Source organism: Acyrthosiphon pisum, chromosome A2 (assembly GCF_005508785.2).
Source record: "Acyrthosiphon pisum isolate AL4f chromosome A2, pea_aphid_22Mar2018_4r6ur, whole genome shotgun sequence".
Classification (NCBI taxonomy): Eukaryota; Metazoa; Arthropoda; class Insecta; order Hemiptera; family Aphididae; genus Acyrthosiphon; species Acyrthosiphon pisum.
Genome location: NC_042495.1, coordinates 119,429,781 through 119,443,290, shown reverse-complemented (window position 1 = coordinate 119,443,290; position 13,510 = coordinate 119,429,781). Strand labels below are relative to the sequence as shown.

Below are 13,510 nucleotides of genomic sequence, written 5' to 3'. Positions count from 1 at the left end.
GAATTTTGAATAAAATACATGTATTGGTACGCGATAAGTAAATAAATATAGTACTCGAAGTCAACTAATCCTCGATTGACAAAGTTCGACCCATATTGATAAAATTATATCCATATCCATACGAGTATTGGTAGGTATTTAATATTTGTACAATTATACGGATTATTAGATAATCTCGAATTCCGAAATATATATGATCACTTATAATATATTGTCTATATATACGATGTCATATTATATTATTTATTACGATTTATACAATTGATATTTCATGTGTACAGGTGCAAAACTAACCGAACTATCATATTAAAATAGATACACTCGACAATATAAGCTGTATAATATACGGAAGATCGTGTTACGGTAGTAATAATAATAGTAATATATTATTATGTTGTAAATACTAAATACCTCTTCACAGATAAATGGAAGTTTATTGCTCAATTAGTATAAATCTATTATACACTATAATAGTAGATGCGTTCTGTGCTGTCATGTCTCTGAAGGCAACACAATATGGGATGATAGAAACATAATAAACCACATGTTATCCATTAGGTATATGCCTAATGCCTAAAATATAAACCTATACCTACCTATAAATACGGGTAATTAGTAAATGATATACCTAATAATAATTAAAAATAAAATGAGTCATTTTTTTAAACAATTAATCAAATATTATGTAACGATCGAACAATAAAAGTTTGAAACATTATACAGGAAGTATTTTTTTCTTTTTTTAAAATAAATATATATAAGTAATATAGTTTATACATACACACACACACACATGAAAGTCGTTGTTTTTCTTAAAACGCTTTATACGTCACGGCAATACTGTCAAGCCCCATCTAGAGAGTTGTATGGTTTCTATTAATTTTGAAGCCAAACTAGTTTTCCAGGGTCCTAAATAAATTTAATCCAATTTTAAGGTGTGTTAATCGATGAGTGCGGCTTTTAGCTTGGACAAATTGGACAAGTACAATTTTATTTCAAAGCTCTAAGTATATATATTATTATAATACATTCCCTGACTAACTATCAATTTGACAGTATATGTATTATAATATTTCGAATGATTTCACGAATGAAATAGTTTTTTCTCCCAATATAACTTTTTATTGGATTACAATATCGGATAAATAATATTATATTATATAGTTTCACGGTAGCTTTAAAATCATAATCAAGAGAAAGAAAAATTAGCTTAATTTGCATATATAGGTATGTCCGTATCGTATTTGACATTCAATTTATTTTTATTGTAATATATTATAATTGGATAAAGTGAAATTAATCTATAAAATACTGAAACTCGTTAAATAGGTAATAATAGTAAAAAAAAAAAACGTGAAATATTCAACTATATAAAATTATGTAACTGTAAAAATGTTAGACATTTTATATTTTATCTTGTCGATTGCTGACAAGCTGTTTGAGATAGACCTGTAAATTAAAATTAATGTTAATTAAAATAATTTACGTTTGAATAATCGATAAGTTATCGGCAATGTTTGGCTTTGATTAATTATTAAAATGTATAAGTACCTACATGACTTTGTCGCCTCCGTAAACACGTATTGTTTATACTATAATCGTATATCGGTATATATTCAAAAATGTAATAACAATATTATATAGGTACCTAGGTGTTAGTTTGTTATTCGTAAGTCATAACTAATAACTATAAAGTGTCGAACGACAATGTGAAACACATCGATGTTCAATAGTTAGTAGATTTATTTTTAAAATCAATGTTCCGGGATAGGTATACCGAAATTATGTGTACTTTAAACTTGACGATTATCAATGCGATTACTGACCTACAGTCGTAGGTTTGGCGTTTACAAAGTTTCATTTTACATTTACATAGATGATAATATTACTAGCTGATTTCAAGGTAGATAGGCTTGGTATTCACGTTCTATCCTTGAGCTTATACTTTGTAGCATAAACTCATCGTTATGAAATGACACGTATTTACATTTTCGTGAGAAGTGAATTACATATATTATATTATTAAATGATCGTTTCAATAATGTATCCTATAATATATAGAATCCGAAACCATGTACCGAAGTGTATAATAATAACTAAGTTAGAATAGAGCGAGATTTTATATAATATTACTATCAATTAAAACAATACAGACAATGTAATAATTATATTTAAAAACGTTACGATACATTATTACTCCATTATCGTGCAGTTTTTTAGTATCCATAATATTATAACTATGTCTTAGCTATAACATATTATTATATTATTACAGAAATCACATTTTTGTATACATAAGATGCATACATCAAATAATATACATAACACGAATGTGTTTATCTAGCGAAATACGTATAGGTATAGGTAGTGTATAATATAGCAATATATAGGTAACTTACTAGTTACTGTTATAGTACCAATCGCATAAACAAGTATTACCTATTACCTATCTGGCTATGTCCTAAACACAATGTACATATATTTATGTATATTGTATATACATTTCAATACTTGTATCGTAAATTATGATAAGGTTCGTACTTATGCCCGAAGAAAAATCTCACGGTGAGAGGAATTTTATAGTAAACTTAGATTTCTGTATTATTGATATTATCATTATTTCATATATTATATATAAATGTATATAAATAGGTAGGTACAATAATAATCGATATTATAGTTTATATTCATGTAACTACATAATATTATACCTATATTTTTTTCAGGACGTCGCGATGAAACAGTTGATGGCGAATGATGAATGGATTTTATTTGTTGGCATTGACAAATGTTGATGTATTATTTATTGTTAATATATTTATAATCTAAACCTATAAAATTTTTTTTATCGGATTGTACTTTTTATAAGCAAAAAAGAAATCGATTGTTCCTCGTATTTCCGTTTTTAAATATACTAATTCAGGTATGATTATCGTACGTATTTGCATCAACATTGTTTTTTGGTTCGAAAATTACTACAAATTCGAACTTTGAATTCATTTTTTGATAGGTTATAATATATATCTACATAATTTAGGTCAAATATTATATTATATAAATTAAGTATTATTGAATTACTAAAACGTATATTGTGTTTATAATGATATAATTATTTATGTTTAATATTTATGAAACAAATTTTTTGTTTGGAATATAAAATGCATTTTATTGTGTTACCAATATTATATCAGAATCAAATTTAAAATAGATACGTGTTAATAATACTATTAGTTTTCACTTTTCGATAGTGATTTAATATTTTTGCTACCTTAAACACGGTACCTGTACTTAATGATTAAAAGATACGTTTTTCGCGTTGACAATACATTTCGAATTTATAGTTATAGAATATAGATAGCGATGATAACATAACTTTATAACCTCTAATTTAATAATTCTATAAATTATTCTATTATCATTAACATTATTGAAATTCCGTTGTTCTATATGTTGATCTATAAATCAACAATTCTAAATATGTAACTATATGTATTATAATTTTCAGTAAAACTATTTAAACTATAACTAAAAGATAAAATGAGAACAGCAAATATTATATGCTATCTTTTGATAATTTTTTTTTACTTTTGTAAATTTAAAGAACTGTTAATCAAACTACACGTTTTATGACATTTAAATGTCCATAAAATCGTTTTTGATAAATTATTCGTATTTTACTAGAAATCTTAACATTTAATTTGACCATGTAAAACTCGTACATAATTCGACCATTACGAATGGAAAGGAAAAAACATGTGGTTTAACGCGTACTTCTCATTTTAGGTTGTAACACGATTTTCGATTATAGGTATTACAGTTTTAAATATAATTCATACTATTATGTTTTTATATTTTTTCCATAAATGATGTTAAGTCTTGTGAGGTCTCATCTTACGTATGTATTTGGATGAATTTCGAGTGCAGCTAATTCGCAATAGATACAAATAATAGCGATGTACAGCTAGTCACGATTAAAGGAATATAATATAGACATATCATAGCTATAAGTCCACATTTAACTGCAGGGGAGTAGTGCCAAGCGGTGAGAATATATAAAGTCGATTGAAATTATTTCAAAATAACTATTTTTATAGTTGAATCGTATTTTTTTTTACTGGAAATGGATAAAATCATCAATTTAAATAATATTTCTACTTTAATACGTTACGCATATAATAATTATTCAGTTGGACGACCGGACTCGAAAGAAAAATGTACATTCATGTTTAGAACATAATATTATACTCTTATAGTATAATGGCATATTTTGACTGCAATCTATGCTGAAAGTGCTGAAACATTATACATTTTAATTTTAATAAAATGTTTTAACAACAGACCATTTTATCGTGATAAGTATTATACCTTTGCTGTTATATAGTATTAAGTGTACAAGTATACTGAAAACTGTTTAAAATCAATAAATTCAAAAATAATATAATAATACTATTACAGGTCATAAATAAGTGTCATTATAGTGTCATAATCAATTTATCATATAAGCATAAATACTTAAAAATGAAATAGAACATTTAAAATTAATTATTAAACTAATAATTTTAAATTTTAAACAATATTAAAAAAGCAAGTGCTGTATGGTACTTTATACTACGTCTAATCAATTGAGTAATATAATAAAAATGTGAAATATATAACTTATTTTCTGTCAGTAAATTATTGTAAAATAAAATCGCAATTACAACGAATATAATATAGTTATATAGACACGAAGAACCCAATATGCTTGTAGTTGAAAATTGTGATGACAACAAATCAAAAACCAACAAAATACAAATAAAACAAATATGATAACGTACACATAGATACATCATATATTGGTATGACGTATTGTATTATACTCTAATGTAGCAATATTAAGATAAAATGAAAAGAGAACCATTTCGCTGATTGTGTTATATTATATTTAGGTACCTATCTATCTTATATGGTGGGATTCATCAAGCATAATTATCATCCCCTCACCTTGTATTAATGATTATCTTTATAGGCATACTTAAGGACCATATTTTAAAGTATTTAGATTTATTTATCATTTTCAGGAGTTTTTTGTGGCGACACAAATATATTTTTCCAAATGAGTACCCGCAGTTAACTTTTTTTTTTTATTATAAATTGCTGTAAACGCTTCATGTAAGTTAAAAATAAATAAAGTAATTTTAGAGCAAAGAAAACTGCCAATATAAAAAGTTAAATAAATAAAGGAAAAAATACTTTTCCGTGAATTTTACAAAGGTTTTTTATTATTATATATAACGTATATCACGCAGTATATAATTTAATTTCTTTTCATCGTTTATTTAAACTTGGATTATTTTTTAATATTAAAAAACATTTTATGAGATTGTCTTGAAAATATTATTTATTTTAAAAACTACTATGCTATAATATAATAAGTCCTAAGTCTTCGACTCACACGAGTATTGTAAAAACTAAAAACACTCGACATTATTGTATTATAATATTTAATCGGCCAAGTGTGCGTAAATCTTAATATTCATATTTCATCTCTGACGTATATTCGTGTTCACACCTCTGTCGCCGACAGTCATATATCGTATTGACGCGTAACGCACGAACTATACTATTATAGTGAATAGGAAAATATAATAATAATTATCATTATTATTATTACTATTGTCGGAACTCGGAAGATAATTATTATTTGGTCGAACATCGCCGTGCCTAATGCGCTGCAGTGATTATACAATAAAAATTAATACACAATGATAGTAATAATAATTATTATTGTTATTACTATTGCATGGGATATATCCATGTGAATATAATATTATATATCATACTACTGCAACGGTGATATTACATAATCTATCATTATATTATATTACGACCGAAGAAGAAATGTGAGAAATTCAAAGCGCACAATAATGCGTGTAGGTAAATACGCGCGTTCGGCGTTTGACATATTATTATTATTATTATACATATACACAGTGACTGCACACGCACATAATGTGGAAGGAAACAGCAGAAGGCCTGACAATGCCATCCTTGTTAGTAAATTTTGTCGTGTAAGTCATTTGGCGCGCGTGTGAAACCGCGGTCCCGTCATTGTACACGACGATATTGATTAGCACACATACTGCTAAGTCTACTTATAAGTTATATATTATTATATATAGGTACCCGCTGTACTGTGCGATATATATACACCGCCGCAGCCGAGTGCATTATTAGACATACGCGCACGTATACTATAACATAATAATATATGATGTATAATAGATAGATATATATATATAATGTATAATGGATATATGTATATATGCAATATATCTATATATATACGGACGGTCGAAATAATAATATGTCAGTGACCCGGGGCGCGATGTTTATGTACCTACGGATAAGTAATATAAAAGGCCGGAGACACCGCGATGATGATGGACGATGATGGTCTATCGAAAATTTCAATGTCGACGACGTACCTATATATGGCTATATAATATATGAATTCGGTCTTATTATATTATTAAAACTATTTTTTTGCCAATTACTTGTGCAACATACCGGGTAATCCATATGACGAACTAATACAATACCTACCTATTTATTATAATACCGGTATTAGGTTATAACCGACTATACTTGGTATACGCACTATTAGGTACGTTGATATTTTTTGAAATAAAAACATGTATAATATACATATTACATACATAATATATTATATACACGTAGATGGCTAACCATGATTTGATTTTCGTAGTCTGAAGAATATTTGTCTACAATATATGTATTATTGGTATTATGGAGGCATGGAATATCAATGTTGAAGGAAATTTGATTTTTTTTCTACACAATTATAGTATAGGTATATTACTACTTAGCATAACGAAAAAAAAACATATGCATTTGACCGAAAAAATGAATACTTATAGGATCAGTATAGCGGTAAATTGATCATTCATAATATATTAAAGAAATTATTAGAAAAATTATCATATTCTTGTGTTCTTATGGAAAAAACGGATTATAACGAGTGACGAAAAAAAACATCCATATATTATGTACATTAGGTATATTATAGACGCTATTTTTTGTATAACACACACACACACACACACATACATATTTATTTTAACCTTTATCTACGTCATGCTACATAGTAAAAAACTCAAAGTACGCATTAAGGTGATTTTCTCAGTCAACAAAACGAATCGGTCGACTACATCGGTAATACGCGCATCTAAAACAACCCGATGCGTTTTGAATAAAAAAAAAAAAGTAATAATAAAACGTTAGCAAATATTTTGTATTAAAAAAAAAAAGTTCTTGAAAGGGTTTATTTATTATTATATATATTTTTTTTCTCTGCTGTAATAGAAGCCTGTGGGCTATTTAATTTGTTATTGTTGCATTTCGGCGGAACGCATTATTATTATTTTATCGTACAGCCAATTGCATTCTTCTATTGCTGCATAGAAATTTTACGTTTTAGCGTTTATTATTGATAATACTTAGGTACCTATATTACTTACCTATAAATTATACATCGTTTTTAGAAGGAACTAAAATACTTTATTATAATATTATAACAATACCAACACTTACCTCGATATAGTATTTTAATATGTATTAGGTACGCTATATCAGTAATATAAACGGAAACTTTGAAGCTCTGAAATTTTTTGGTTCTTATTAATAAATATAAATATTATTTATTTCATTTATATATTTATTAATTATTGTTAATATCTTAAGAAATACTATTTATTAGTTGTTGTTGTTTTTCTTGTAAGCGTAAACTCTGGCTTAAACCCTACTACAGTTTAAGAGTATACATTATAAACCAATCAAACTTTGTTTTTCGAAATAATAGTTACGAAACGGTGTATGATACCTACCTATAGCAATATTCAATAATAACACATGTTAACGTGTACATGGTAAATTACAGCGATGAAAATGAGATTACTTAAATACAATAAGGCTATTTATTATTTTCATATTTTCATATATTATTATATTATTATATAAGTTTAATAATATTGTTTCACGATGTATTTACAATAGTTACCTATACCTAAGTCCGTAATGATAATTGATAATATCGTCTTTGCTACACGGTATGCAAGTTTCGCTCGATATACCTACCTATATTATATAGTTTCATTGAAAATCAATATTGCCTATACGTGCGTATTGCGTACATCAATACGTCATAATCATTATAATATTAATTATCATATACTGACTAGTAACGGTTATATACCTATATATTAATCGTTAATTAATATTCAATATAATTTACGAAAGATACATTAATTGTATATTATATGAAAACACCGAAACAGACAGTCAACAAAACATTCTCAACGATTAATAAGTAATACCTAAATATAGTACATAACGCGCATCGATATATTTATTCAATTCTCACAGTATATATACTGTAGGTATATTGACCTCAATATGCTATCGGAAATTAAACATGTATAATGTATAATATATATTATTACATATTATATACGCGTATATAGTCGCATCGATAATTAACCTATAAACGTAACCAATAACCGCGTTATTAATTTCATTGATGTTTAAACATGCAACTACACATAGGTAGTCGTAAATGGTGCTGCAGGTTATCAATGTCGGAAAAATTTTATTGATGAGTAATGAACGATGAATGACATAACATAATATTACGAAGAAGTTCGCATAAATAATATTACTACTAGCAGACACGGCAATGCTTTGCTATTGCTAGGTTTTTGTGATTGTTTCAACTCCTTTTGGGTGTAGCACGACGAGGAAGCAATGTCTTTTTAAGTGTAAATTATATTATATTTTAATTTATAGCCATCCCGACCGGCGTTGTCCGTGAGATTCGCTCGTGAGATTATGCGAGCAGTATATTTTATCAGTATAGGTAAGGCAATAATCTACTAGCGGTGGATCGCCGTCCTCACGTGGTGCGTACGTTAGTGTATATTTTAACTCTAAAGTATCAATAAGTTATACAATCAATTAATACACAATTCTAACCTAATCCAACCATACTAAAATCTGATTAATAAAAAAAAACAAACATTCGTATGTAAAGATAAAAAAGAAAAAATAAGAAAAAAAACAATGCAACAATTTGTCCACCGAAACCGTGGTTCGAACTCGAACTGTTTAACTTTGACAAGTTTGAATCCCTGTTTGAGTACTTCCCCTGTTTAGACCCCCTATTTACCTTTTTTCATGACAAAATGTAGCATATCTCCTTCCCCGAGATCTATAATGCGATTAAATTTGGTACAGAGATAAATTTATTCGCAATCGGATGTATGGTTTTAGAATGCATAAAGGACACCACGGACAAGACACTGTTCGTCTTTTATATGTACATATAGAATATAGATATAGATATAGATATAGGTTATTGTTATAGGCGATTTCCATGGTTTTTGTTTTTTTTTTTTTTTTGGAGATAGGATAAATGGTTTTATAATATTATGTTCTACTACTTCTACTACATACAAAATAGTAAATACCTTAATAGTTTTAACTTTAAGCTTTGGTTTTCTTCAAACACTTCGTTTATTTATGCATAATATCTGGGGTCGTGATAAAAATAATTTAACTCAAGTTAGCATTGCCCACTGACAAAGTGGTAACTCTGCACAGGCACACAGCGACATGGGATTATATCAAAAATCGGCCAAAATAACAGATATGATAATCGATATTTTCCGACAACAATATCAATTCTATAATAATTCCGTGCAAATGCGCATACAATACGGCCACAATATGACGTATTATATTATATTACTTGTACGACTTATACCAGGCTAGCGTTGTTTGGTAACCAAATAATGTGCACATAGGGCTGTACGTTTTGTATTAATAATTAATACGAAACAAATATAAAAGGCGTATACTGCAGTACCTCTACTACAGTATTATAAATAATATTGTAAACCTATAAAACAAGCCCCTCCGGATATAGATGGATATCGTCATTATACATTATTATTATTACGCCGATCAGAATACAATATAATACGATATAATATTATATAATACCTATATAATATATATGTTTATGGTATATTGTATATTATAGTGACTTAGATATATAATAATAATCTAAGACGGGTTAAACATAACGACATTTTTTTTGTGGGTGTGATTTTTGTATATATGCTACCTATATATATATATAATATACGGACGGTTTACGTTATTATACTCTTAGGTTCGTAATATATATATATATATATTTATATGTATACCGTATATTATACAGATAGGTACCTACGACGATGAGCTCGCGCGACGTTAAACCAGGGTACACAATATTACCGCACCTCAATCCGTTGTCGTATCTGGACATTGTGTGCCCCTCGTGAGTTTTTCACACGCAAGTAATTCATTAAATTTCCTCTCTGCGTACGGTATACGATAAGTGGTGGTGAGTATGTAGTGTGTATACACTGAACAGTGTACATAATATGTACGTCACGGAAAAGAGGAGTGTCACTGAGTGCATGTACACACCATACACGGACACACGGTGCAGACGCGCACTAACTTGAAATTATTAATTTCTAATATTCCTAAGTAGGTACAATGGTACATAATATATAGTATAATAGGTATACTATGTATTGGTAAGGAGAAACTAAACAAAAAAAAAAACGAATCTCGATCACGTCATACTAACGCAAAAAAAGTATACCAACTCAAGTGACGACTGACCATTGTAGGTATAATAAGAGAAAAGCACTATATGACGACTTTTTTTTTCATCTCTCACGTCACCTTGCCCACCCAGAGTTAGGTTAGGTCTATGAGTCTATACTATGGCTGCGTGTGTATTATACGTATAGACATAACGATATAATTACAGTCATCGGTAACACTACAATATGCACCTATATACATTATGCAGGGTTATTATAAAAAGAGTCAAATTTTAACGTAATGTATACATATATTATGATGTATCCTATCGCTTTTATTTTGTAAGAGCGGGAGCCTATAAACATACTTTCATACTTTTACAAGGCTTTCCCTTTTATACCCTCTACATTTTCCCTGTGGATAATGTCCAATAATAGGTACCTACTTAATATTTGTATGTCACACGTTACTATATTTTACAAAGGTTTTACTTGAATTTTCCAAACATATATTATAATTTTGGCAACGAATCTCAATCTATGATCAACTTTTGCGAGTGTGTATTATAATATAGTGTTGTGCAGTGATGAAACGAGTCTTGATCACCTCCTACCCGACGGACACGTACTGCCCGTTTCCCGAGGATTACGCCACGGATCAAGGTAGGATGTAAAAAGTCATCTATATTATTCACAGGTCCCTCGAACGAATATAGACGGTTTCATACACCTTTGCAACTTTACCGACCTTTGTTTAGAAATAAGGATTTATTGCAATTAAATATTATATACCACGGGAAATCCGAGGGAAACCTTGGCTAAAATAACCGGGTAACGCGCGCAGCATTATATTCCTTCGTCACGTTTTGTTAAATCCACTTTCCCATCCTGGGCAACTATAAAGAAGTAAAAAATCTTTTGTTTTAAAAAAGCACATTCACTATTAAAATGTACATGCGATCCATTTTATTATAAAGAACTCTCAACTCTTCGTGTTAAATGCGCAAGACATTGTCAAAAATGTGTTAGGTACAGTTCTTTTTTATAACGATCTATTTTTCTAAACTGCTCAGTCCGTTATCTAGGATTCATCCTTACTCCTACGCTTAGTCCTAACCTACACATTGAAAGTGCTTGTTGCAAGACACTCGAAACCTTAGGTTTTATTAAATTAGGAGAAAATTAGTTCAAATTTTCCACACCTCTAAAAGCTTTATATACAACTAATACAAGAATATGGCTCTGTCCTCCGGGACAGTAATGCAGCTACTACTTCTTGTCAATTTGATAGAGTCCAACGTACATTTTTGAGGTTTGTCAGCTATTTTCATAAAATTGATTGCCTCATAATTAGGTATACGCTCCTGTGTAGGCACATTTGCGCCTATAGTTTCTTTAACCGATCGTATATAGTTATATGAAGTTAATTTAGCTTTTATTAAAAATGTGCAAATACCCAAAATCGATTCTGTTACGAATTATCTCAAGTTTGATTTTAAAGCACTATCTTGCATCACACATTGCATAGGCGTGTTTACGGGAGGGGCCTGGTGGGCACTGGCCCCCCCGGCAGACTGTGCCTCCAACAAAATAGCTAGGATAAAAAAAAGTCGTACGGTACCCTGCAAGTACCTATAGATTTTAATTTATTGTAATTTATTTAGTTACGCATTTATTAATTAGTGGTTATATTATCATCATATACAATTTTTTTTTTTTTTTTATTGAAAAAAATCTACAATCTATACATTTATTTTTGTACAATAAGTAGGTTTGATACGTTAATAATAAAAGGTTAACATGAATCGTGAGATTAGGGAGTGGTAACACACCATAGTATTATACCTAATAATTATATAATGCATAAGTACTTTATTTTTATCAACAATTTACTTCATTATGTATCTGTTTTTAATTTAGTTTTAAATGTATTTTTATTGTTTTGACAAAGGTTATACTTTTTGAACTTAATTAAAAAATATTCCTACCATTGTGAATTTTGTAACATAAAAAATGAATGTTTCTTCATTTCTAAAAAAAATAGGTCTCACATTTTAAAAATTTGTTGTGCCCCCTCGGCCACCAAAGTCTGAACACGCCTATGACACATTGTACTGTTTCATTTCGCATCCAACATTTAATTCTTATATACAACCAACCAATCCGTCGTTGCATGTTACTAGCTAATTTGGATCCATCCTTTTATTTTACTTAAACAGTATTTTATTGCTTTAATCTCGTTATTAATTATTATTATATATGTATTTACCTACATACATTATATTACTTGTTATTTGTATATTAACATTTATAAAAGCTATGGTGTTAATTGTTGTTGAATAAATAAATAAATGACAATTGTTAGTATCTATCGTTTATATCGTTTAGGTATAAAATATTAATTGTTGTGTGCTAATATACAAATATGGAATATAATTCGAGTTTATGACTAGTAATACCAAACTAAATATTTCCAAAATAGTATTTAACATGCGCTCAAACGATAAAATGTTTTCCAGAGACGGTTCAAAATATTATAATTTTTGTACTCAGGAGTTCCATCACGAGTGAAATGTCGCGTGTTATTATTTTTAGTCTAAGCGGTTCCAAAATTGTTTTCAAATATGATTTTTTTTCCACAAGGTCTGAATAAACCCCACCCTATATATCTATATATATATATATATATATACATAAGAGTTGTATTATATTTTATTTATGTACACATGATATTAAGTAGGTATATATACCCAATATGCGCGGAATTGTATTACATTTTACCATGATCGTCGAAATCACGATCATCGAAATGATTTAATACAGGCACTCTATTTTTTACAGTATGCATAATA

General features: G+C 28.5%; 1 protein-coding gene across 1 annotated transcript in view; it reads right to left on the bottom strand.

Moving 5' to 3' along the window:
- LOC100165619 (spectrin beta chain, non-erythrocytic 1) overlaps window positions 1-13,510 on the bottom strand; it is a 59,008-nt gene that overhangs the window by 22,035 nt on the left and 23,463 nt on the right. The gene's annotated exons all lie outside the window — the stretch shown is intronic.